Source organism: Lissotriton helveticus, chromosome 1_1 (genome assembly GCF_964261635.1).
Source record: "Lissotriton helveticus chromosome 1_1, aLisHel1.1, whole genome shotgun sequence".
NCBI lineage: Eukaryota > Metazoa > Chordata > Amphibia > Caudata > Salamandridae > Lissotriton > Lissotriton helveticus.
This window is the reverse complement of record NC_136057.1, coordinates 218,547,908-218,572,402: the sequence shown is the minus strand read 5'-3', so window position 1 is coordinate 218,572,402 and position 24,495 is coordinate 218,547,908. Positions and strand designations below refer to the sequence as shown.

The following is a 24,495-nucleotide window of genomic DNA, read 5'->3' as shown; positions in this document are numbered from 1 at the left end:
AGACAGATGGGTATGTAATGACTCGATTAAGACTTTTTTGAAACATCTCTAATAGGACTCCCCATTCATTGGATCCTGAAAAGAGAATGCAATTGATATACCTTTTTCTTTAACCAAGCCGCCTGAACAGGGACTTGAAGCCTGGGCCCTCAGATTAAAAGTCAGATGCTCTCCCGACTGAGCTATCCAGGCTCGGAGAGGGCGCCCCACAAAATGACCTTATCAACATTTGGAAGTGTCCCGACTATCACTACGTTTCTTAAGATGGTTGCCGGTATTAAGTACTGAATACGCGGAATATAATAATGAATTGGTACTTCAAGCATTTGAAATCTCTTCAGTAAATTTAACCTTATTGTAAGTCCTGAAATTGCTACTATCTCATTTTTTTTGCTGACTTAGAATTCATATGTTTTTATTGACATTGTAAAATTAAGGAAGGGCCCAAAATCTTACTTCTGAGTAAATTACATTTTCATAAGTACAGCTGCCAATTTCCTCTTCTGCAAAGATTGCGTAACTTGAATAGTATCTATTTAAAATAGACTTCCTTTCACTGCCCTTTTTGGTGAAGCAGAAGCATGCATGCACTGTTTATTACTCTTTAAAACAGTTATGAAATAAATAGGGATAAAACTGACTCTGGTGGGATTCGAACCCACAACCTTTGAATATCTTTTTTACATTCACCTAGAAGTCCAATGCGCTATCCATTGCGCCACAGAGCCAATACGCTCTCATGAGGTGCAGAGATATTCTGAAATGAAATAATGTTGATCAGCTTTATAAAGTTCATTTGATACTATAACCATGGATTTATTTTGAATTTTGAATTGGGGAAATTATATTCACCGTCTCAAGTTACATGATACCTTAGGTAAATCTACGTACGACTTAAGTTTAGTCAAATGGCACATGATATATGAGGCAGATGTGCATTTCACAACTCCATGAAAGACGTTTTTGCAATTTTAGTAATGGAATATCTTATTCGTCATGCAGGGGAACACAAAAAGAGCATCCAATTAGAGTAATTTTTCTTTAAAGGAAGCAACCGCTTGAACAGGGACTTGAACCCTGGACCCTCAGATTAAAAGTCTGATGCTCTACCGACTGAGCTATCCAGGCGCTGCTATACTCAGTCTTAAAATCAGCTAAACAAATGTGGACGTACACTGACCTACACTCTGTGTATTAATATGGTTACATATATTAGCAATCAAATTTGTAGAGTTTAATAACAAATTGATGTTTTAACCCCTTCCATGCTCATGACGAGCTCAGCTCGTCGTGCAGTACACTTGTCGTGTGCTTATGACGAGCTGAGCTCGTCATGAACAATGGATTTACAGATCATTCAGCACAGGAGGAAAATCTCCTGTAGCATTGAAGGTGTTAAGCATTTGAAATTTCAGCAGCACACGTAATCCATTTTAAATCCTGAAATTTGGACTATCTCATTTTCGGCTGACTTAGAAATCATGTGTCTAAAATGACATTGTGAAATCAATAAAGTGCCAAATACTATTACTACCTACTAAATTACATTTTCAGCAGTATCTTTGGGAATTTCCTCTTGGGCATAGATTATGCAATGTTTTCAAAGCAAACAGTCTCTGTTTAAGTAGACTTTCTTTCACTGCCATTTTGGTACATGTTTCTGGTGATGCAGACGCAGGCATTGCTTGTTACTGTTTCAATTAGTTAAAAAATAAGAGGAGGGATAAAATTGACCCAGCTGGTGTTTGAACACAAAGCCTTTGAATGCTTTTGCTACATTCGTCTAGGACTCCAAGCCGCTATCCATTGCACTAGAGATCCGACCTGATTCAACACGGTGATCAGAGATTCACAAATAAAAAGATGACCTATCAGCTGTTGACCAACTTTATCAAGTTAATCAGACACTACCTTACATTTTGAACATTGAATTGGGTAAAAGATAATCAACATGTCAAACTACATGATACAGTTTGGGTAAGACTTCTTAACCCTTGTCAAAGAATGTAGAAGACAGATGGGTATGTAATGACTCGATTAAGACTTTTTTGAAACATCTCTAATAGGACTCCCCATTCATTGGATCCTGAAAAGAGAATGCAATTGATATACCTTTTTCTTTAACCAAGCCGCCTGAACAGGGACTTGAAGCCTGGGCCCTCAGATTAAAAGTCAGATGCTCTCCCGACTGAGCTATCCAGGCTCGGAGAGGGCGCTCCACAAAATGACCTTATCAACATTTGGAAGTGTCCCGACTATCACTACGTTTCTTAAGATGGTTGCCGGTATTAAGTACTGAATACGCGGAATATAATAATGAATTGGTACTTCAAGCATTTGAAATCTCTTCAGTAAATTTAACCTTATTGTAAGTCCTGAAATTGCTACTATCTCATTTTTTTTGCTGACTTAGAATTCATATGTTTTTATTGACATTGTAAAATTAAGGAAGGGCCCAACATCTTACTTCTGAGTAAATTACATTTTCATAAGTACAGCTGCCAATTTCCTCTTCTGCAAAGATTGCGTAACTTGAATAGTATCTATTTAAAATAGACTTCCTTTCACTGCCCTTTTTGGTGAAGCAGAAGCATGCATGCACTGTTTATTACTCTTTAAAACAGTTATGAAATAAATAGGGATAAAACTGACTCTGGTGGGATTCGAACCCACAACCTTTGAATATCTTTTTTACATTCACCTAGAAGTCCAATGCGCTATCCATTGCGCCACAGAGCCAATACGCTCTCATGAGGTGCAGAGATATTCTGAAATGAAATAATGTTGATCAGCTTTATAAAGTTCATTTGATACTATAACCATGGATTTATTTTGAATTTTGAATTGGGGAAATTATATTCACCGTCTCAAGTTACATGATACCTTAGGTAAATCTACGTACGACTTAAGTTTAGTCAAATGGCACATGATATATGAGGCAGATGTGCATTTCACAACTCCATGAAAGACGTTTTTGCAATTTTAGTAATGGAATATCTTATTCGTCATGCAGGGGAACACAAAAAGAGCATCCAATTAGAGTAATTTTTCTTTAAAGGAAGCAACCGCTTGAACAGGGACTTGAACCCTGGACCCTCAGATTAAAAGTCTGATGCTCTACCGACTGAGCTATCCAGGCGCTGCTATACTCAGTCTTAAAATCAGCTAAACAAATGTGGACGTACACTGACCTACACTCTGTGTATTAATATGGTTACATATATTAGCAATCAAATTTGTAGAGTTTAATAACAAATTGATGTTTTAACCCCTTCCATGCTCATGACGAGCTCAGCTCGTCGTGCAGTACACTTGTCGTGTGCTTATGACGAGCTGAGCTCGTCATGAACAATGGATTTACAGATCATTCAGCACAGGAGGAAAATCTCCTGTAGCATTGAAGGTGTTAAGCATTTGAAATTTCAGCAGCACACGTAATCCATTTTAAATCCTGAAATTTGGACTATCTCATTTTCGGCTGACTTAGAAATCATGTGTCTAAAATGACATTGTGAAATCAATAAAGTGCCAAATACTATTACTACCTACTAAATTACATTTTCAGCAGTATCTTTGGGAATTTCCTCTTGGGCATAGATTATGCAATGTTTTCAAAGCAAACAGTCTCTGTTTAAGTAGACTTTCTTTCACTGCCATTTTGGTACATGTTTCTGGTGATGCAGACGCAGGCATTGCTTGTTACTGTTTCAATTAGTTAAAAAATAAGAGGAGGGATAAAATTGACCCAGCTGGTGTTTGAACACAAAGCCTTTGAATGCTTTTGCTACATTCGTCTAGGACTCCAAGCCGCTATCCATTGCACTAGAGATCCGACCTGATTCAACACGGTGATCAGAGATTCACAAATAAAAAGATGACCTATCAGCTGTTGACCAACTTTATCAAGTTAATCAGACACTACCTTACATTTTGAACATTGAATTGGGTAAAAGATAATCAACATGTCAAACTACATGATACAGTTTGGGTAAGACTTCTTAACCCTTGTCAAAGAATGTAGAAGACAGATGGGTATGTAATGACTCGATTAAGACTTTTTTGAAACATCTCTAATAGGACTCCCCATTCATTGGATCCTGAAAAGAGAATGCAATTGATATACCTTTTTCTTTAACCAAGCCGCCTGAACAGGGACTTGAAGCCTGGGCCCTCAGATTAAAAGTCAGATGCTCTCCCGACTGAGCTATCCAGGCTCGGAGAGGGCGCTCCACAAAATGACCTTATCAACATTTGGAAGTGTCCCGACTATCACTACGTTTCTTAAGATGGTTGCCGGTATTAAGTACTGAATACGCGGAATATAATAATGAATTGGTACTTCAAGCATTTGAAATCTCTTCAGTAAATTTAACCTTATTGTAAGTCCTGAAATTGCTACTATCTCATTTTTTTTGCTGACTTAGAATTCATATGTTTTTATTGACATTGTAAAATTAAGGAAGGGCCCAAAATCTTACTTCTGAGTAAATTACATTTTCATAAGTACAGCTGCCAATTTCCTCTTCTGCAAAGATTGCGTAACTTGAATAGTATCTATTTAAAATAGACTTCCTTTCACTGCCCTTTTTGGTGAAGCAGAAGCATGCATGCACTGTTTATTACTCTTTAAAACAGTTATGAAATAAATAGGGATAAAACTGACTCTGGTGGGATTCGAACCCACAACCTTTGAATATCTTTTTTACATTCACCTAGAAGTCCAATGCGCTATCCATTGCGCCACAGAGCCAATACGCTCTCATGAGGTGCAGAGATATTCTGAAATGAAATAATGTTGATCAGCTTTATAAAGTTCATTTGATACTATAACCATGGATTTATTTTGAATTTTGAATTGGGGAAATTATATTCACCGTCTCAAGTTACATGATACCTTAGGTAAATCTACGTACGACTTAAGTTTAGTCAAATGGCACATGATATATGAGGCAGATGTGCATTTCACAACTCCATGAAAGACGTTTTTGCAATTTTAGTAATGGAATATCTTATTCGTCATGCAGGGGAACACAAAAAGAGCATCCAATTAGAGTAATTTTTCTTTAAAGGAAGCAACCGCTTGAACAGGGACTTGAACCCTGGACCCTCAGATTAAAAGTCTGATGCTCTACCGACTGAGCTATCCAGGCGCTGCTATACTCAGTCTTAAAATCAGCTAAACAAATGTGGACGTACACTGACCTACACTCTGTGTATTAATATGGTTACATATATTAGCAATCAAATTTGTAGAGTTTAATAACAAATTGATGTTTTAACCCCTTCCATGCTCATGACGAGCTCAGCTCGTCGTGCAGTACACTTGTCGTGTGCTTATGACGAGCTGAGCTCGTCATGAACAATGGATTTACAGATCATTCAGCACAGGAGGAAAATCTCCTGTAGCATTGAAGGTGTTAAGCATTTGAAATTTCAGCAGCACACGTAATCCATTTTAAATCCTGAAATTTGGACTATCTCATTTTCGGCTGACTTAGAAATCATGTGTCTAAAATGACATTGTGAAATCAATAAAGTGCCAAATACTATTACTACCTACTAAATTACATTTTCAGCAGTATCTTTGGGAATTTCCTCTTGGGCATAGATTATGCAATGTTTTCAAAGCAAACAGTCTCTGTTTAAGTAGACTTTCTTTCACTGCCATTTTGGTACATGTTTCTGGTGATGCAGACGCAGGCATTGCTTGTTACTGTTTCAATTAGTTAAAAAATAAGAGGAGGGATAAAATTGACCCAGCTGGTGTTTGAACACAAAGCCTTTGAATGCTTTTGCTACATTCGTCTAGGACTCCAAGCCGCTATCCATTGCACTAGAGATCCGACCTGATTCAACACGGTGATCAGAGATTCACAAATAAAAAGATGACCTATCAGCTGTTGACCAACTTTATCAAGTTAATCAGACACTACCTTACATTTTGAACATTGAATTGGGTAAAAGATAATCAACATGTCAAACTACATGATACAGTTTGGGTAAGACTTCTTAACCCTTGTCAAAGAATGTAGAAGACAGATGGGTATGTAATGACTCGATTAAGACTTTTTTGAAACATCTCTAATAGGACTCCCCATTCATTGGATCCTGAAAAGAGAATGCAATTGATATACCTTTTTCTTTAACCAAGCCGCCTGAACAGGGACTTGAAGCCTGGGCCCTCAGATTAAAAGTCAGATGCTCTCCCGACTGAGCTATCCAGGCTCGGAGAGGGCGCCCCACAAAATGACCTTATCAACATTTGGAAGTGTCCCGACTATCACTACGTTTCTTAAGATGGTTGCCGGTATTAAGTACTGAATACGCGGAATATAATAATGAATTGGTACTTCAAGCATTTGAAATCTCTTCAGTAAATTTAACCTTATTGTAAGTCCTGAAATTGCTACTATCTCATTTTTTTTGCTGACTTAGAATTCATATGTTTTTATTGACATTGTAAAATTAAGGAAGGGCCCAAAATCTTACTTCTGAGTAAATTACATTTTCATAAGTACAGCTGCCAATTTCCTCTTCTGCAAAGATTGCGTAACTTGAATAGTATCTATTTAAAATAGACTTCCTTTCACTGCCCTTTTTGGTGAAGCAGAAGCATGCATGCACTGTTTATTACTCTTTAAAACAGTTATGAAATAAATAGGGATAAAACTGACTCTGGTGGGATTCGAACCCACAACCTTTGAATATCTTTTTTACATTCACCTAGAAGTCCAATGCGCTATCCATTGCGCCACAGAGCCAATACGCTCTCATGAGGTGCAGAGATATTCTGAAATGAAATAATGTTGATCAGCTTTATAAAGTTCATTTGATACTATAACCATGGATTTATTTTGAATTTTGAATTGGGGAAATTATATTCACCGTCTCAAGTTACATGATACCTTAGGTAAATCTACGTACGACTTAAGTTTAGTCAAATGGCACATGATATATGAGGCAGATGTGCATTTCACAACTCCATGAAAGACGTTTTTGCAATTTTAGTAATGGAATATCTTATTCGTCATGCAGGGGAACACAAAAAGAGCATCCAATTAGAGTAATTTTTCTTTAAAGGAAGCAACCGCTTGAACAGGGACTTGAACCCTGGACCCTCAGATTAAAAGTCTGATGCTCTACCGACTGAGCTATCCAGGCGCTGCTATACTCAGTCTTAAAATCAGCTAAACAAATGTGGACGTACACTGACCTACACTCTGTGTATTAATATGGTTACATATATTAGCAATCAAATTTGTAGAGTTTAATAACAAATTGATGTTTTAACCCCTTCCATGCTCATGACGAGCTCAGCTCGTCGTGCAGTACACTTGTCGTGTGCTTATGACGAGCTGAGCTCGTCATGAACAATGGATTTACAGATCATTCAGCACAGGAGGAAAATCTCCTGTAGCATTGAAGGTGTTAAGCATTTGAAATTTCAGCAGCACACGTAATCCATTTTAAATCCTGAAATTTGGACTATCTCATTTTCGGCTGACTTAGAAATCATGTGTCTAAAATGACATTGTGAAATCAATAAAGTGCCAAATACTATTACTACCTACTAAATTACATTTTCAGCAGTATCTTTGGGAATTTCCTCTTGGGCATAGATTATGCAATGTTTTCAAAGCAAACAGTCTCTGTTTAAGTAGACTTTCTTTCACTGCCATTTTGGTACATGTTTCTGGTGATGCAGACGCAGGCATTGCTTGTTACTGTTTCAATTAGTTAAAAAATAAGAGGAGGGATAAAATTGACCCAGCTGGTGTTTGAACACAAAGCCTTTGAATGCTTTTGCTACATTCGTCTAGGACTCCAAGCCGCTATCCATTGCACTAGAGATCCGACCTGATTCAACACGGTGATCAGAGATTCACAAATAAAAAGATGACCTATCAGCTGTTGACCAACTTTATCAAGTTAATCAGACACTACCTTACATTTTGAACATTGAATTGGGTAAAAGATAATCAACATGTCAAACTACATGATACAGTTTGGGTAAGACTTCTTAACCCTTGTCAAAGAATGTAGAAGACAGATGGGTATGTAATGACTCGATTAAGACTTTTTTGAAACATCTCTAATAGGACTCCCCATTCATTGGATCCTGAAAAGAGAATGCAATTGATATACCTTTTTCTTTAACCAAGCCGCCTGAACAGGGACTTGAAGCCTGGGCCCTCAGATTAAAAGTCAGATGCTCTCCCGACTGAGCTATCCAGGCTCGGAGAGGGCGCTCCACAAAATGACCTTATCAACATTTGGAAGTGTCCCGACTATCACTACGTTTCTTAAGATGGTTGCCGGTATTAAGTACTGAATACGCGGAATATAATAATGAATTGGTACTTCAAGCATTTGAAATCTCTTCAGTAAATTTAACCTTATTGTAAGTCCTGAAATTGCTACTATCTCATTTTTTTTGCTGACTTAGAATTCATATGTTTTTATTGACATTGTAAAATTAAGGAAGGGCCCAACATCTTACTTCTGAGTAAATTACATTTTCATAAGTACAGCTGCCAATTTCCTCTTCTGCAAAGATTGCGTAACTTGAATAGTATCTATTTAAAATAGACTTCCTTTCACTGCCCTTTTTGGTGAAGCAGAAGCATGCATGCACTGTTTATTACTCTTTAAAACAGTTATGAAATAAATAGGGATAAAACTGACTCTGGTGGGATTCGAACCCACAACCTTTGAATATCTTTTTTACATTCACCTAGAAGTCCAATGCGCTATCCATTGCGCCACAGAGCCAATACGCTCTCATGAGGTGCAGAGATATTCTGAAATGAAATAATGTTGATCAGCTTTATAAAGTTCATTTGATACTATAACCATGGATTTATTTTGAATTTTGAATTGGGGAAATTATATTCACCGTCTCAAGTTACATGATACCTTAGGTAAATCTACGTACGACTTAAGTTTAGTCAAATGGCACATGATATATGAGGCAGATGTGCATTTCACAACTCCATGAAAGACGTTTTTGCAATTTTAGTAATGGAATATCTTATTCGTCATGCAGGGGAACACAAAAAGAGCATCCAATTAGAGTAATTTTTCTTTAAAGGAAGCAACCGCTTGAACAGGGACTTGAACCCTGGACCCTCAGATTAAAAGTCTGATGCTCTACCGACTGAGCTATCCAGGCGCTGCTATACTCAGTCTTAAAATCAGCTAAACAAATGTGGACGTACACTGACCTACACTCTGTGTATTAATATGGTTACATATATTAGCAATCAAATTTGTAGAGTTTAATAACAAATTGATGTTTTAACCCCTTCCATGCTCATGACGAGCTCAGCTCGTCGTGCAGTACACTTGTCGTGTGCTTATGACGAGCTGAGCTCGTCATGAACAATGGATTTACAGATCATTCAGCACAGGAGGAAAATCTCCTGTAGCATTGAAGGTGTTAAGCATTTGAAATTTCAGCAGCACACGTAATCCATTTTAAATCCTGAAATTTGGACTATCTCATTTTCGGCTGACTTAGAAATCATGTGTCTAAAATGACATTGTGAAATCAATAAAGTGCCAAATACTATTACTACCTACTAAATTACATTTTCAGCAGTATCTTTGGGAATTTCCTCTTGGGCATAGATTATGCAATGTTTTCAAAGCAAACAGTCTCTGTTTAAGTAGACTTTCTTTCACTGCCATTTTGGTACATGTTTCTGGTGATGCAGACGCAGGCATTGCTTGTTACTGTTTCAATTAGTTAAAAAATAAGAGGAGGGATAAAATTGACCCAGCTGGTGTTTGAACACAAAGCCTTTGAATGCTTTTGCTACATTCGTCTAGGACTCCAAGCCGCTATCCATTGCACTAGAGATCCGACCTGATTCAACACGGTGATCAGAGATTCACAAATAAAAAGATGACCTATCAGCTGTTGACCAACTTTATCAAGTTAATCAGACACTACCTTACATTTTGAACATTGAATTGGGTAAAAGATAATCAACATGTCAAACTACATGATACAGTTTGGGTAAGACTTCTTAACCCTTGTCAAAGAATGTAGAAGACAGATGGGTATGTAATGACTCGATTAAGACTTTTTTGAAACATCTCTAATAGGACTCCCCATTCATTGGATCCTGAAAAGAGAATGCAATTGATATACCTTTTTCTTTAACCAAGCCGCCTGAACAGGGACTTGAAGCCTGGGCCCTCAGATTAAAAGTCAGATGCTCTCCCGACTGAGCTATCCAGGCTCGGAGAGGGCGCTCCACAAAATGACCTTATCAACATTTGGAAGTGTCCCGACTATCACTACGTTTCTTAAGATGGTTGCCGGTATCAAGTACTGAATACGCGGAATATAATAATGAATTGGTACTTCAAGCATTTGAAATCTCTTCAGTAAATTTAACCTTATTGTAAGTCCTGAAATTGCTACTATCTCATTTTTTTTGCTGACTTAGAATTCATATGTTTTTATTGACATTGTAAAATTAAGGAAGGGCCCAAAATCTTACTTCTGAGTAAATTACATTTTCATAAGTACAGCTGCCAATTTCCTCTTCTGCAAAGATTGCGTAACTTGAATAGTATCTATTTAAAATAGACTTCCTTTCACTGCCCTTTTTGGTGAAGCAGAAGCATGCATGCACTGTTTATTACTCTTTAAAACAGTTATGAAATAAATAGGGATAAAACTGACTCTGGTGGGATTCGAACCCACCACCTTTGAATATCTTTTTTACATTCACCTAGAAGTCCAATGCGCTATCCATTGCGCCACAGAGCCAATACGCTCTCACGAGGTGCAGAGATATTCTGAAATGAAATAATGTTGATCAGCTTCATAAAGTTCATTTGATACTATAACCATGGATTTATTTTGAATTTTGAATTGGGGAAATTATATTCACCGTCTCAAGTTACATGATACCTTAGGTAAATCTACGTACGACTTAAGTTTAGTCAAATGGCACATGATATATGAGGCAGATGTGCATTTCACAACTCCATGAAAGACGTTTTTGCAATTTTAGTAATGGAATATCTTATTCGTCATGCAGGGGAACACAAAAAGAGCATCCAATTAGAGTAATTTTTCTTTAAAGGAAGCAACTGCCTGAACAGGGACTTGAACCCTGGACCCTCAGATTAAAAGTCTGATGCTCTACCGACTGAGCTATCCAGGCTCTGCTATACTCTGTCTTAAAATCAGCTAAATAAATGTGGACGTACACTGACCTACACTCTGTGTATTAATATGGTTACATATATTAGCAATCAAATTTGTAGAGTTTAATAACAAATTGATGTTTTAACCCCTTCCATGCTCATGACGAGCTCAGCTCGTCGTGCAGTACACTTGTCGTGTGCTTATGATGAGCTGAGCTCGTCATGAACAATGGATTTACAGATCATTCAGCACAGGAGGAAAATCTCCTGTAGCATTGAAGGTGTTAAGCATTTGATATTTCAGCAGCACACGTAATCCATTTTAAATCCTGAAATTTGTACTATCTCATTTTCGGCTGACTTAGAAATCATGTGTCTAAAATGACATTGTGAAATCAATAAAGTGCCAAATACTATTACTACCTACTAAATTACATTTTCAGCAGTATCTTTGGGAATTTCCTCTTGGGCATAGATTATGCAATGTTTTCAAAGCAAACAGTCTCTGTTTAAGTAGACTTTCTTTCACTGCCATTTTGGTACATGTTTCTGGTGATGCAGACGCAGGCATTGCTTGTTACTGTTTCAATTAGTTAAAAAATAAGAGGAGGGATAAAATTGACCCAGCTGGTGTTTGAACACAAAGCCTTTGAATGCTTTTGCTACATTCGTCTAGGACTCCAAGCCACTATCCATTGCACTAGAGATCCGACCTGATTCAACACGGTGATCAGAGATTCACAAATAAAAAGATGACCTATCAGCTGTTGACCAACTTTATCAAGTTAATCAGACACTACCTTACATTTTGAACATTGAATTGGGTAAAAGATAATCAACATGTCAAACTACATGATACAGTTTGGGTAAGACTTCTTAACCCTTGTCAAAGAATGTAGAAGACAGATGGGTATGTAATGACTCGATTAAGACTTTTTTGAAACATCTCTAATAGGACTCCCCATTCATTGGATCCTGAAAAGAGAATGCAATTGATATACCTTTTTCTTTAACCAAGCCGCCTGAACAGGGACTTGAAGCCTGGGCCCTCAGATTAAAAGTCAGATGCTCTCCCGACTGAGCTATCCAGGCTCGGAGAGGGCGCTCCACAAAATGACCTTATCAACATTTGGAAGTGTCCCGACTATCACTACGTTTCTTAAGATGGTTGCCGGTATTAAGTACTGAATACGCGGAATATAATAATGAATTGGTACTTCAAGCATTTGAAATCTCTTCAGTAAATTTAACCTTATTGTAAGTCCTGAAATTGCTACTATCTCATTTTTTTTGCTGACTTAGAATTCATATGTTTTTATTGACATTGTAAAATTAAGGAAGGGCCCAAAATCTTACTTCTGAGTAAATTACATTTTCATAAGTACAGCTGCCAATTTCCTCTTCTGCAAAGATTGCGTAACTTGAATAGTATCTATTTAAAATAGACTTCCTTTCACTGCCCTTTTTGGTGAAGCAGAAGCATGCATGCACTGTTTATTACTCTTTAAAACAGTTATGAAATAAATAGGGATAAAACTGACTCTGGTGGGATTCGAACCCACAACCTTTGAATATCTTTTTTACATTCACCTAGAAGTCCAATGCGCTATCCATTGCGCCACAGAGCCAATACGCTCTCATGAGGTGCAGAGATATTCTGAAATGAAATAATGTTGATCAGCTTTATAAAGTTCATTTGATACTATAACCATGGATTTATTTTGAATTTTGAATTGGGGAAATTATATTCACCGTCTCAAGTTACATGATACCTTAGGTAAATCTACGTACGACTTAAGTTTAGTCAAATGGCACATGATATATGAGGCAGATGTGCATTTCACAACTCCATGAAAGACGTTTTTGCAATTTTAGTAATGGAATATCTTATTCGTCATGCAGGGGAACACAAAAAGAGCATCCAATTAGAGTAATTTTTCTTTAAAGGAAGCAACCGCTTGAACAGGGACTTGAACCCTGGACCCTCAGATTAAAAGTCTGATGCTCTACCGACTGAGCTATCCAGGCGCTGCTATACTCAGTCTTAAAATCAGCTAAACAAATGTGGACGTACACTGACCTACACTCTGTGTATTAATATGGTTACATATATTAGCAATCAAATTTGTAGAGTTTAATAACAAATTGATGTTTTAACCCCTTCCATGCTCATGACGAGCTCAGCTCGTCGTGCAGTACACTTGTCGTGTGCTTATGACGAGCTGAGCTCGTCATGAACAATGGATTTACAGATCATTCAGCACAGGAGGAAAATCTCCTGTAGCATTGAAGGTGTTAAGCATTTGAAATTTCAGCAGCACACGTAATCCATTTTAAATCCTGAAATTTGGACTATCTCATTTTCGGCTGACTTAGAAATCATGTGTCTAAAATGACATTGTGAAATCAATAAAGTGCCAAATACTATTACTACCTACTAAATTACATTTTCAGCAGTATCTTTGGGAATTTCCTCTTGGGCATAGATTATGCAATGTTTTCAAAGCAAACAGTCTCTGTTTAAGTAGACTTTCTTTCACTGCCATTTTGGTACATGTTTCTGGTGATGCAGACGCAGGCATTGCTTGTTACTGTTTCAATTAGTTAAAAAATAAGAGGAGGGATAAAATTGACCCAGCTGGTGTTTGAACACAAAGCCTTTGAATGCTTTTGCTACATTCGTCTAGGACTCCAAGCCGCTATCCATTGCACTAGAGATCCGACCTGATTCAACACGGTGATCAGAGATTCACAAATAAAAAGATGACCTATCAGCTGTTGACCAACTTTATCAAGTTAATCAGACACTACCTTACATTTTGAACATTGAATTGGGTAAAAGATAATCAACATGTCAAACTACATGATACAGTTTGGGTAAGACTTCTTAACCCTTGTCAAAGAATGTAGAAGACAGATGGGTATGTAATGACTCGATTAAGACTTTTTTGAAACATCTCTAATAGGACTCCCCATTCATTGGATCCTGAAAAGAGTATGCAATTGATATACCTTTTTCTTTAACCAAGCCGCCTGAACAGGGACTTGAAGCCTGGGCCCTCAGATTAAAAGTCTGATGCTCTCCCGACTGAGCTATCCAGGCTCCGAAAGGGCGCTCCACAAAATGACCTTATCAACATTTGGAAGTGTCCCGACTATCACTACGTTTCTTAAGATGGTTGCCGGTATTAAGTACTGAATACGCGGAATATAATAATGAATTGGTACTTCAAGCATTTGAAATCTCTTCAGTAAATTTAACCTTATTGTAAGTCCTGAAATTGCTACTATCTCATTTTTTTTGCTGACTTAGAATTCATATGTTTTTATTGACATTGTAAAATTAAGGAAGGGCCCAAAATCTTACTTCTGAGTAAATTACATTTTCATAAGTACAGCTGCCAATTTCCTCTTCTGCAAAGATTGCGTAACTTGAATCGTATCTATTTAAAATAGACTTCCTTTCACTGCCCTTTTTGGTGAAGCAGAAGCATGCATGCACTGTTTATTACTCTTTAAAACAGTTATGAAATAAATAGGGATAAAACTGACTCTGGTGGGATTCGAACCCACAACCTTTGAATATCTTTTTTACATTCACCTAGAAGTCCAATGCGCTATCCATTGCGCCACAGAGCCAATACGCTCTCACGAGGTGCAGAGATATTCTGAAATGAAATAATGTTGATCAGCTTCATGAAGCTCATTTGATACTATAACCATGGATTTATTTTGAATTTTGAATTGGGGAAATTATATTCACCGTCTCAAGTTACATGATACCTTAGGTAAATCTACGTACGACTTAAGTTTAGTCAAATGGCACATGATATATGAGGCAGATGTGCATTTCACAACTCCATGAAAGACGTTTTTGCAATTTTAGTAATGGAATATCTTATTCGTCATGCAGGGGAACACAAAAAGAGCATCCAATTAGAGTAATTTTTCTTTAAAGGAAGCAACCGCCTGAACAGGGACTTGAACCCTGGACCCTCAGATTAAAAGTCTGATGCTCTACCGACTGAGCTATCCAGGCTCTGCTATACTCTGTCTTAAAATCAGCTAAACAAATGTGGACGTACACTGACCTACACTCTGTGTATTAATATGGTTACATACATTAGCAATCAAATTTGTAGAGTTTAATAACAAATTGATGTTTTAACCCCTTCCATGCTCATGACGAGCTCAGCTCGTCGTGCAGTACACTTGTCGTGTGCTTATGACGAGCTGAGCTCGTCATGAACAATGGATTTACAGATCATTCAGCACAGGAGGAAAATCTCCTGTAGCATTGAAGGTGTTAAGCATTTGAAATTTCAGCAGCACACGTAATCCATTTTAAATCCTGAAATTTGGACTATCTCATTTTCGGCTGACTTAGAAATCATGTGTCTAAAATGACATTGTGAAATCAATAAAGTGCCAAATACTATTACTACCTACTAAATTACATTTTCAGCAGTATCTTTGGGAATTTCCTCTTGGGCATAGATTATGCAATGTTTTCAAAGCAAACAGTCTCTGTTTAAGTAGACTTTCTTTCACTGCCATTTTGGTAAATGTTTCTGGTGATGCAGACGCAGGCATTGCTTGTTACTGTTTCAATTAGTTATAAAATAAGAGGAGGGATAAAATTGACCCAGCTGGTGTTTGAACACAAAGCCTTTGAATGCTTTTGCTACATTCGTCTAGGACTCCAAGCCGCTATCCATTGCACTAGAGATCCGACCTGATTCAACACGGTGATCAGAGATTCACAAATAAAAAGATGACCTATCAGCTGTTGACCAACTTTATCAAGTTAATCGGACACTACCTTACATTTTGAACATTGAATTGGGTAAAAGATAATCAACAAACTACATGATACAGTTTGGGTAAGTCTTCTTAACCCTTGTCAAAGAATGTAGAAGACAGATGGGTATGTAATGACTTGATTAAGACTTTTTTGAAACATCTCTAATAGGACTCCCCATTCATTGGATCCTGAAAAGAGTATGCAATTGATATACCTTTTCTTTATCCAAGCCGCCTGAACAGGGACTTGAACCCTGGGCCCTCAGATTAAAAGTCTGATGCTCTCCTGACTGAGCTATCCAGGCTCGGAGAAGATGCTCCACAAAATGACCTTATCAACATTTGGAAGTGTCCCAACTATCACTACGTTTCTTAAGATGGTTGCCGGTATTAAGTACTGAATACGCGGAATATAATAATGAATTGGTACTTCAAGCATTTGAAATCTCTTCAGTAAATTTAACCTTATTGTAAGTCCTGAAATTGCTACTATCTCATTTTTTTTGCTGACTTAGAATTCATATGTTTTTATTAACATTGTAAAATTAAGGAAGGGCCCAAAATCTTACTTCTGAGTAAATTACATTTTCATAAGTACAGCTGCCAATTTCCTCTTCTGCAAAGATTGCATAACTTGAATAGTATCTATTTAAAATAGACTTCCTTTCACTGCCCTTTTTGGTGAAGCAGAAGCATGCATGCACTGTTTATTACTCTTTTAAACAGTTATGAAATAAATAGGGATAAAACTGACTCTGGGGGGATTCGAACCCACAACCTTTGGATATCTTTTTTACATTCACCTAGAAGTCCAATGCGCTATCCATTGCGCCACAGAGCCAATACGCTCTGAAAAGGTGCAGAGATATTCTTAAATGAAATAATGTTGATCAGCTTTATAAAGTTAATTTAATACTATAACCATGGATTTATTTTGAATATTGAATTGGGGAAATTATATTCACCGTCTCAAGTTACATGATACCTTAGGTAAGTCTACGTACGACTTAAGTTTAGTCAAATGGCACATGATATATGAGGCAGATGTGCATTTCACAACTCCATGAAAGACGTTTTTGCAATTTTAGTAATGGAATATCTTATTCGTCATGCAGGGGAACACAAAAAGAGCATCCAATTACAGTAATTTTTCTTTAAAGGAAGCGACCGCCTGAACAGGGACTTGAACCCTGGACCCTCAGATTAAAAGTCTGATGCTCTACCGACTGAGCTATCCAGGCTCTGCTATACTCGGTCTTAAAATCAGCTAAACAAATGTGGACGTACACTGACCTACACTCTGTGTATTAATATGGTTACATATATTAGCAATCAAATTTGTAGAGTTTAATAACAAATTGATGTTTTAACCCCTTCCATGCTCATGACGAGCTCAGCTCGTCGTGCAGTACACTTGTCGTGTGCTTATGACGAGCTGAGCTAGTCATGAACAATGGATTTACAGATCATTCAGCACAGGAGGAAAATCTCCTGTAGCATTGAAGGTGTTAAGCATTTGAAATTTCAGCAGCACACGTAATCCATTTTAAATCCTGAAATTTGGACTATCTCATTTTCGGCTGACTTAGAAATCATGTGTCTAAAATGACATTGTGAAATCAATAAAGTGCCAAATACTATTACTACCTACTAAATTACATTTTCAGCAGTATCTTTGGGAATTTCCTCTTGGGCATAGATTATGCAATGTTTTCAAAGCAAACAGTCTCTGTTTAAGTAGACTTTCTTTCACTGCCATTTTGGTAAATGTTTCTGGTGATGCAGACGCAGGCATTGCTTGTTACTGTTTCAATTAGTTATAAAATAAGAGGAGGGATAAAATTGACCCAGCTGGTGTTTGAACACAAAGCCTTTGAATGCTTTTGCTACATTCGTCTAGGACTCCAAGCCGCTATCCATTGCACTAGAGATCCGACCTGATTCAACACGGTGATCAGAGATTCACAAATAAAAAGATGACCTATCAGCTGTTGACCAACTTTATCAAGTTAATCGGACACTACCTTACATTTTGAACATTGAATTGGGTAAAAGATAATCAACATGTCAAACTACATGATACAGTTTGGGTAAGTCTTCTTAACCCTTGTCAAAGAATGTAGAAGACAGATGGGTATGTAATGACTTGATTAAGACTTTTTTGAAACATCTCTAATAGGACTCCCCATTCATTGGATCCTGAAAAGAGTATGCAATTGATATACCTTTTCTTTAACCAAGCCGCCTGAACAGGGACTTGAACCCTGGACCCTCAGATTAAAAGTCTGATGCTCTACCGACTGAGCTATCCAGGCTCTGCTATACTCTGTCTTAAAATCAGCTAAACAAATGTGGACGTACACTGACCTACACTCTGTGTATTAATATGGTTACATATATTAGCAATCAAATTTGTAGAGTTTAATAACAAATTGATGTTTTAACCCCTTCCATGCTCATGACGAGCTCAGCTCGTCGTGCAGTACACTTGTCGTGTGCTTATGACGAGCTGAGCTCGTCATGAACAATGGATTTACAGATCATTCAGCACAGGAGGAAAATCTCCTGTAGCATTGAAGGTGTTAAGCATTTGAAATTTCAGCAGCACACGTAATCCATTTTAAATCCTGAAATTTGGACTATCTCATTTTCGGCTGACTTAGAAATCATGTGTCTAAAATGACATTGTGAAATCAATAAAGTGCCAAATACTATTACTACCTACTAAATTACATTTTCAGCAGTATCTTTGGGAATTTCCTCTTGGGCATAGATTATGCAATGTTTTCAAAGCAAACAGTCTCTGTTTAAGTAGACTTTCTTTCACTGCCATTTTGGTAAATGTTTCTGGTGATGCAGACGCAGGCATTGCTTGTTACTGTTTCAATTAGTTATAAAATAAGAGGAGGGATAAAATTGACCCAGCTCGTGTTTGAACACAAAGTCTTTGAATGCTTTTGCTACATTCGTCTAGGACTCCAAGCCGCTATCCATTGCACTAGAGATCCGACCTGATTCAACACGGTGATCAGAGATTCACAAATAAAAAGATGACCTATCAGCTGTTGACCAACTTTATCAAGTTAATCGGACACTACCTTACATTTTGAACATTGAATTGGGTAAAAGATAATCAACAAACTACATGATACAGTTTGGGTAAGTCTTCTTAACCCTTGTCAAAGAATGTAGAAGACAGATGGGTATGTAATGACTTGATTAAGACTTTTTTGAAACATCTCTAATAGGACTCCCCATTCATTGGATCCTGAAAAGAGTATGCAATTGATATACCTTTTCTTTATCCAAGCCGCCTGAACAGGGACTTGAACCCTGGGCCCTCAGATTAAAAGTCTGATGCTCTCCCGACTGAGCTATCCAGGCTCCGAAAGGGCGCTCCACAAAATGACCTTATCAACATTTGGAAGTGTCCCAACTATCACTACATTTCTTAAGATGGTTGCCGGTATTAAGTACTGAATACGCGGAATATAATAATGAATTGGTACTTCAAGCATTTGAAATCTCTTCAGTAAATGTAACCTTATTGTAAGTCCTGAAATTGCTACTATCTCATTTTTTTTGCTGACTTAGAATTCATATGTTTTTATTGACATTGTAAAATTAAGGAAGGGCCCAAAATCTTACTTCTGAGTAAATTACATTTTCATAAGTACAGCTGCCAATTTCCTCTTCTGCAAAGATTGCGTAACTTGAATAGTATCTATTTAAAATAGACTTCCTTTCACTGCCCTTTTTGGTGAAGCAGAAGCATGCATGCACTGTTTATTACTCTTTTAAACAGTTATGAAATAAATAGGGATAAAAGTGACTCTGGTGGGATTCGAACCCACAACCTTTGAATATCTTTTTTACATTCATCTAGAAGTCCAATGCGCTATCCATTGCGCCACAGAGCCAATACGCTCTGATGAGGTGCAGAGATACTCTGAAATGAAATAATGTTGATCAGCTTTATAAAGTTAATTTGATACTATAACCATGGATTTATTTTGAATATTGAATTGGGGAAATTATATTCACCGTCTCAAGTTACATGATACCTTAGGTAAATCTACGTACGACTTAAGTTTAGTCAAATGGCACATGATATATGAGGCAGATGTGCATTTCACAACTCCATGAAAGACGTTTTTGCAATTTTAGTAATGGAATATCTTATTCGTCATGCAGGGGAACACAAAAAGAGCATCCAATTAGAGTAATTTTTCTTTAAAGGAAGCAACCGCTTGAACAGGGACTTGAACCCTGGACCCTCAGATTAAAAGTCTGATGCTCTACCGACTGAGCTATCCAGGCTCTGCTATACTCTGTCTTAAAATCAGCTAAACAAATGTGGACGTACACTGACCTACACTCTGTGTATTAATATGGTTACATATATTAGCAATCAAATTTGTAGAGTTTAATAACAAATTGATGTTTTAACCCCTTCCATGCTCATGACGAGCTCAGCTCGTCGTGCAGTACACTTGTCGTGTGCTTATGACGAGCTGAGCTCGTCGTGAACAATGGATTTACAGATCATTCAGCACAGGAGGAAAATCTCCTGTAGCATTGAAGGTGTTAAGCATTTGAAATTTCAGCAGCACACGTAATCCATTTTAAATCCTGAAATTTGGACTATCTCATTTTCGGCTGACTTAGAAATCATGTGTCTAAAATGACATTGTGAAATCAATAAAGTGCCAAATACTATTACTACCTACTAAATTACATTTTCAGAAGTATCTTTGGGAATTTCCTCTTGGGCATAGATTATGCAATGTTTTCAAAGCAAACAGTCTCTGTTTTAGTAGACTTTCTTTCACTGCCATTTTGGTAAATGTTTCTGGTGATGCAGACGCAGGCATTGCTTGTTACTGTTTCAATTAGTTATAAAATAAGAGGAGGGATAAAATTGACCCAGCTGGTGTTTGAACACAAAGCCTTTGAATGCTTTTGCTACATTCGTCTAGGACTCCAAGCCGCTATCCATTGCACTAGAGATCCGACCTGATTCAACACGGTGATCAGAGATTCACAAATAAAAAGATGACCTATCAGCTGTTGACCAACTTTATCAAGTTAATCGGACACTACCTTACATTTTGAACATTGAATTGGGTAAAAGATAATCAACATGTCAAACTACATGATACAGTTTGGGTAAGTCTTCTTAACCCTTGTCAAAGAATGTAGAAGACAGATGGGTATGTAATGACTTGATTAAGACTTTTTTGAAACATCTCTAATAGGACTCCCCATTCATTGGATCCTGAAAAGAGTATGCAATTGATATACCTTTTCTTTAACCAAGCCGCCTGAACAGGGACTTGAACCCTGGACCCTTAGATTAAAAGTCTGATGCTCTACCGACTGAGCTATCCAGGCTCTGCTATACTCTGTCTTAAAATCAGCTAAACAAATGTGGACGTACACTGACCTACACTCTGTGTATTAATATGGTTACATATATTAGCAATCAAATTTGTAGAGTTTAATAACAAATTGATGTTTTAACCCCTTCCATGCTCATGACGAGCTCAGCTCGTCGTGCAGTACACTTGTCGTGTGCTTATGACGAGCTGAGCTCGTCATGAACAATGGATTTACAGATCATTCAGCACAGGAGGAAAATCTCCTGTAGCATTGAAGGTGTTAAGCATTTGAAATTTCAGCAGCACACGTAATCCATTTTAAATCCTGAAATTTGGACTATCTCATTTTCGGCTGACTTAGAAATCATGTGTCTAAAATGACATTGTGAAATCAATAAAGTGCCAAATACTATTACTACCTACTAAATTACATTTTCAGCAGTATCTTTGGGAATTTCCTCTTGGGCATAGATTATGCAATGTTTTCAAAGCAAACAGTCTCTGTTTAAGTAGACTTTCTTTCACTGCCATTTTGGTAAATGTTTCTGGTGATGCAGACGCAGGCATTGCTTGTTACTGTTTCAATTAGTTATAAAATAAGAGGAGGGATAAAATTGACCCAGCTGGTGTTTGAACACAAAGCCTTTGAATGCTTTTGCTACATTCGTCTAGGACTCCAAGCCGCTATCCATTGCACTAGAGATCCGACCTGATTCAACACGGTGATCAGAGATTCACAAATAAAAAGATGACCTATCAGCTGTTGACCAACTTTATCAAGTTAATCGGACACTACCTTACATTTTGAACATTGAATTGGGTAAAAGATAATCAACATGTCAAACTACATGATACAGTTTGGGTAAGTCTTCTTAACCCTTGTCAAAGAATGTAGAAGACAGATGGGTATGTAATGACTTGATTAAGACTTTTTTGAAACATCTCTAATAGGACTCCCCATTCATTGGATCCTGAAAAGAGTATGCAATTGATATACCTTTTCTTTAACCAAGCCGCCTGAACAGGGACTTGAACCCTGGACCCTCAGATTAAAAGTCTGATGCTCTACCGACTGAGCTATCCAGGCTCTGCTATACTCTGTCTTAAAATCAGCTAAACAAATGTGGACGTACACTGACCTACACTCTGTGTATTAATATGGTTACATATATTAGCAATCAAATTTGTAGAGTTTAATAACAAATTGATGTTTTAACCCCTTCCATGCTCATGACGAGCTCAGCTCGTCGTGCAGTACACTTGTCGTGTGCTTATGACGAGCTGAGCTCGTCATGAACAATGGATTTACAGATCATTCAGCACAGGAGGAAAATCTCCTGTAGCATTGAAGGTGTTAAGCATTTGAAATTTCAGCAGCACACGTAATCCATTTTAAATCCTGAAATTTGGACTATCTCATTTTCGGCTGACTTAGAAATCATGTGTCTAAAATGACATTGTGAAATCAATAAAGTGCCAAATACTATTACTACCTACTAAATTACATTTTCAGCAGTATCTTTGGGAATTTCCTCTTGGGCATAGATTATGCAATGTTTTCAAAGCAAACAGTCTCTGTTTAAGTAGACTTTCTTTCACTGCCATTTTGGTAAATGTTTCTGGTGATGCAGACGCAGGCATTGCTTGTTACTGTTTCAATTAGTTATAAAATAAGAGGAGGGATAAAATTGACCCAGCTCGTGTTTGAACACAAAGCCTTTGAATGCTTTTGCTACATTCGTCTAGGACTCCAAGCCGCTATCCATTGCACTAGAGATCCGACCTGATTCAACACGGTGATCAGAGATTCACAAATAAAAAGATGACCTATCAGCTGTTGACCAACTTTATCAAGTTAATCGGACACTACCTTACATTTTGAACATTGAATTGGGTAAAAGATAATCAACAAACTACATGATACAGTTTGGGTAAGTCTTCTTAACCCTTGTCAAAGAATGTAGAAGACAGATGGGTATGTAATGACTTGATTAAGACTTTTTTGAAACATCTCTAATAGGACTCCCCATTCATTGGATCCTGAAAAGAGTATGCAATTGATATACCTTTTCTTTATCCAAGCCGCCTGAACAGGGACTTGAACCCTGGGCCCTCAGATTAAAAGTCTGATGCTCTCCTGACTGAGCTATCCAGGCTCGGAGAAGATGCTCCACAAAATGACCTTATCAACATTTGGAAGTGTCCCAACTATCACTACGTTTCTTAAGATGGTTGCCGGTATTAAGTACTGAATACGCGGAATATAATAATGAATTGGTACTTCAAGCATTTGAAATCTCTTCAGTAAATTTAACCTTATTGTAAGTCCTGAAATTGCTACTATCTCATTTTTTTTGCTGACTTAGAATTCATATGTTTTTATTAACATTGTAAAATTAAGGAAGGGCCCAAAATCTTACTTCTGAGTAAATTACATTTTCATAAGTACAGCTGCCAATTTCCTCTTCTGCAAAGATTGCATAACTTGAATAGTATCTATTTAAAATAGACTTCCTTTCACTGCCCTTTTTGGTGAAGCAGAAGCATGCATGCACTGTTTATTACTCTTTTAAACAGTTATGAAATAAATAGGGATAAAACTGACTCTGGGGGGATTCGAACCCACAACCTTTGGATATCTTTTTTACATTCACCTAGAAGTCCAATGCGCTATCCATTGCGCCACAGAGCCAATACGCTCTGAAAAGGTGCAGAGATATTCTTAAATGAAATAATGTTGATCAGCTTTATAAAGTTAATTTGATACTATAACCATGGATTTATTTTGAATATTGAATTGGGGAAATTATATTCACCGTCTCAAGTTACATGATACCTTAGGTAAGTCTACGTACGACTTAAGTTTAGTCAAATGGCACATGATATATGAGGCAGATGTGCATTTCACAACTCCATGAAAGACGTTTTTGCAATTTTAGTAATGGAATATCTTATTCGTCATGCAGGGGAACACAAAAAGAGCATCCAATTACAGTAATTTTTCTTTAAAGGAAGCGACCGCCTGAACAGGGACTTGAACCCTGGACCCTCAGATTAAAAGTCTGATGCTCTACCGACTGAGCTATCCAGGCTCTGCTATACTCTGTCTTAAAATCAGCTAAACAAATGTGGACGTACACTGACC

The 24,495-nt window shown here is 37.4% G+C and overlaps 17 non-coding genes across 17 annotated transcripts; all 17 read right to left on the bottom strand.

Annotated features, from left to right (window-relative positions):
• Positions 1-637: 637 nt before the first annotated feature.
• TRNAR-UCU (transfer RNA arginine (anticodon UCU)) lies at positions 638-728 on the bottom strand. The gene is given in 2 exon segments: positions 638-673; positions 692-728. It is a non-coding gene; the product is annotated as a tRNA-Arg (tRNA).
• A 1,920-nt stretch (positions 729-2,648) lies between these two features.
• Positions 2,649-2,739, bottom strand: TRNAR-UCU (transfer RNA arginine (anticodon UCU)). Its single transcript is given in 2 exon segments — positions 2,649-2,684; positions 2,703-2,739. It is a non-coding gene; the product is annotated as a tRNA-Arg (tRNA).
• Positions 2,740-4,659: 1,920 nt separating this feature from the next.
• TRNAR-UCU (transfer RNA arginine (anticodon UCU)) lies at positions 4,660-4,750 on the bottom strand. Its single transcript is given in 2 exon segments — positions 4,660-4,695; positions 4,714-4,750. It is a non-coding gene; the product is annotated as a tRNA-Arg (tRNA).
• Positions 4,751-6,670: 1,920 nt separating this feature from the next.
• On the bottom strand, positions 6,671-6,761 carry TRNAR-UCU (transfer RNA arginine (anticodon UCU)). The gene is given in 2 exon segments: positions 6,671-6,706; positions 6,725-6,761. It is a non-coding gene; the product is annotated as a tRNA-Arg (tRNA).
• A 1,920-nt stretch (positions 6,762-8,681) lies between these two features.
• TRNAR-UCU (transfer RNA arginine (anticodon UCU)) lies at positions 8,682-8,772 on the bottom strand. The gene is given in 2 exon segments: positions 8,682-8,717; positions 8,736-8,772. It is a non-coding gene; the product is annotated as a tRNA-Arg (tRNA).
• Positions 8,773-10,692: 1,920 nt separating this feature from the next.
• On the bottom strand, positions 10,693-10,783 carry TRNAR-UCU (transfer RNA arginine (anticodon UCU)). The gene is given in 2 exon segments: positions 10,693-10,728; positions 10,747-10,783. It is a non-coding gene; the product is annotated as a tRNA-Arg (tRNA).
• Positions 10,784-11,110: 327 nt separating this feature from the next.
• On the bottom strand, positions 11,111-11,183 carry TRNAK-UUU (transfer RNA lysine (anticodon UUU)). The gene has a single exon. It is a non-coding gene; the product is annotated as a tRNA-Lys (tRNA).
• Positions 11,184-12,703: 1,520 nt separating this feature from the next.
• Positions 12,704-12,794, bottom strand: TRNAR-UCU (transfer RNA arginine (anticodon UCU)). Its single transcript is given in 2 exon segments — positions 12,704-12,739; positions 12,758-12,794. It is a non-coding gene; the product is annotated as a tRNA-Arg (tRNA).
• A 1,920-nt stretch (positions 12,795-14,714) lies between these two features.
• On the bottom strand, positions 14,715-14,805 carry TRNAR-UCU (transfer RNA arginine (anticodon UCU)). The gene is given in 2 exon segments: positions 14,715-14,750; positions 14,769-14,805. It is a non-coding gene; the product is annotated as a tRNA-Arg (tRNA).
• Positions 14,806-15,132: 327 nt separating this feature from the next.
• TRNAK-UUU (transfer RNA lysine (anticodon UUU)) lies at positions 15,133-15,205 on the bottom strand. Its single transcript has one exon. It is a non-coding gene; the product is annotated as a tRNA-Lys (tRNA).
• A 1,514-nt stretch (positions 15,206-16,719) lies between these two features.
• On the bottom strand, positions 16,720-16,810 carry TRNAR-UCU (transfer RNA arginine (anticodon UCU)). The gene is given in 2 exon segments: positions 16,720-16,755; positions 16,774-16,810. It is a non-coding gene; the product is annotated as a tRNA-Arg (tRNA).
• Positions 16,811-17,137: 327 nt separating this feature from the next.
• TRNAK-UUU (transfer RNA lysine (anticodon UUU)) lies at positions 17,138-17,210 on the bottom strand. The gene has a single exon. It is a non-coding gene; the product is annotated as a tRNA-Lys (tRNA).
• Positions 17,211-18,211: 1,001 nt separating this feature from the next.
• TRNAK-UUU (transfer RNA lysine (anticodon UUU)) lies at positions 18,212-18,284 on the bottom strand. The gene has a single exon. It is a non-coding gene; the product is annotated as a tRNA-Lys (tRNA).
• Positions 18,285-19,798: 1,514 nt separating this feature from the next.
• TRNAR-UCU (transfer RNA arginine (anticodon UCU)) lies at positions 19,799-19,889 on the bottom strand. The gene is given in 2 exon segments: positions 19,799-19,834; positions 19,853-19,889. It is a non-coding gene; the product is annotated as a tRNA-Arg (tRNA).
• A 2,475-nt stretch (positions 19,890-22,364) lies between these two features.
• TRNAK-UUU (transfer RNA lysine (anticodon UUU)) lies at positions 22,365-22,437 on the bottom strand. The gene has a single exon. It is a non-coding gene; the product is annotated as a tRNA-Lys (tRNA).
• A 1,514-nt stretch (positions 22,438-23,951) lies between these two features.
• Positions 23,952-24,042, bottom strand: TRNAR-UCU (transfer RNA arginine (anticodon UCU)). Its single transcript is given in 2 exon segments — positions 23,952-23,987; positions 24,006-24,042. It is a non-coding gene; the product is annotated as a tRNA-Arg (tRNA).
• Positions 24,043-24,369: 327 nt separating this feature from the next.
• Positions 24,370-24,442, bottom strand: TRNAK-UUU (transfer RNA lysine (anticodon UUU)). The gene has a single exon. It is a non-coding gene; the product is annotated as a tRNA-Lys (tRNA).
• Between the last annotated feature and the right edge of the window lie 53 nt (positions 24,443-24,495).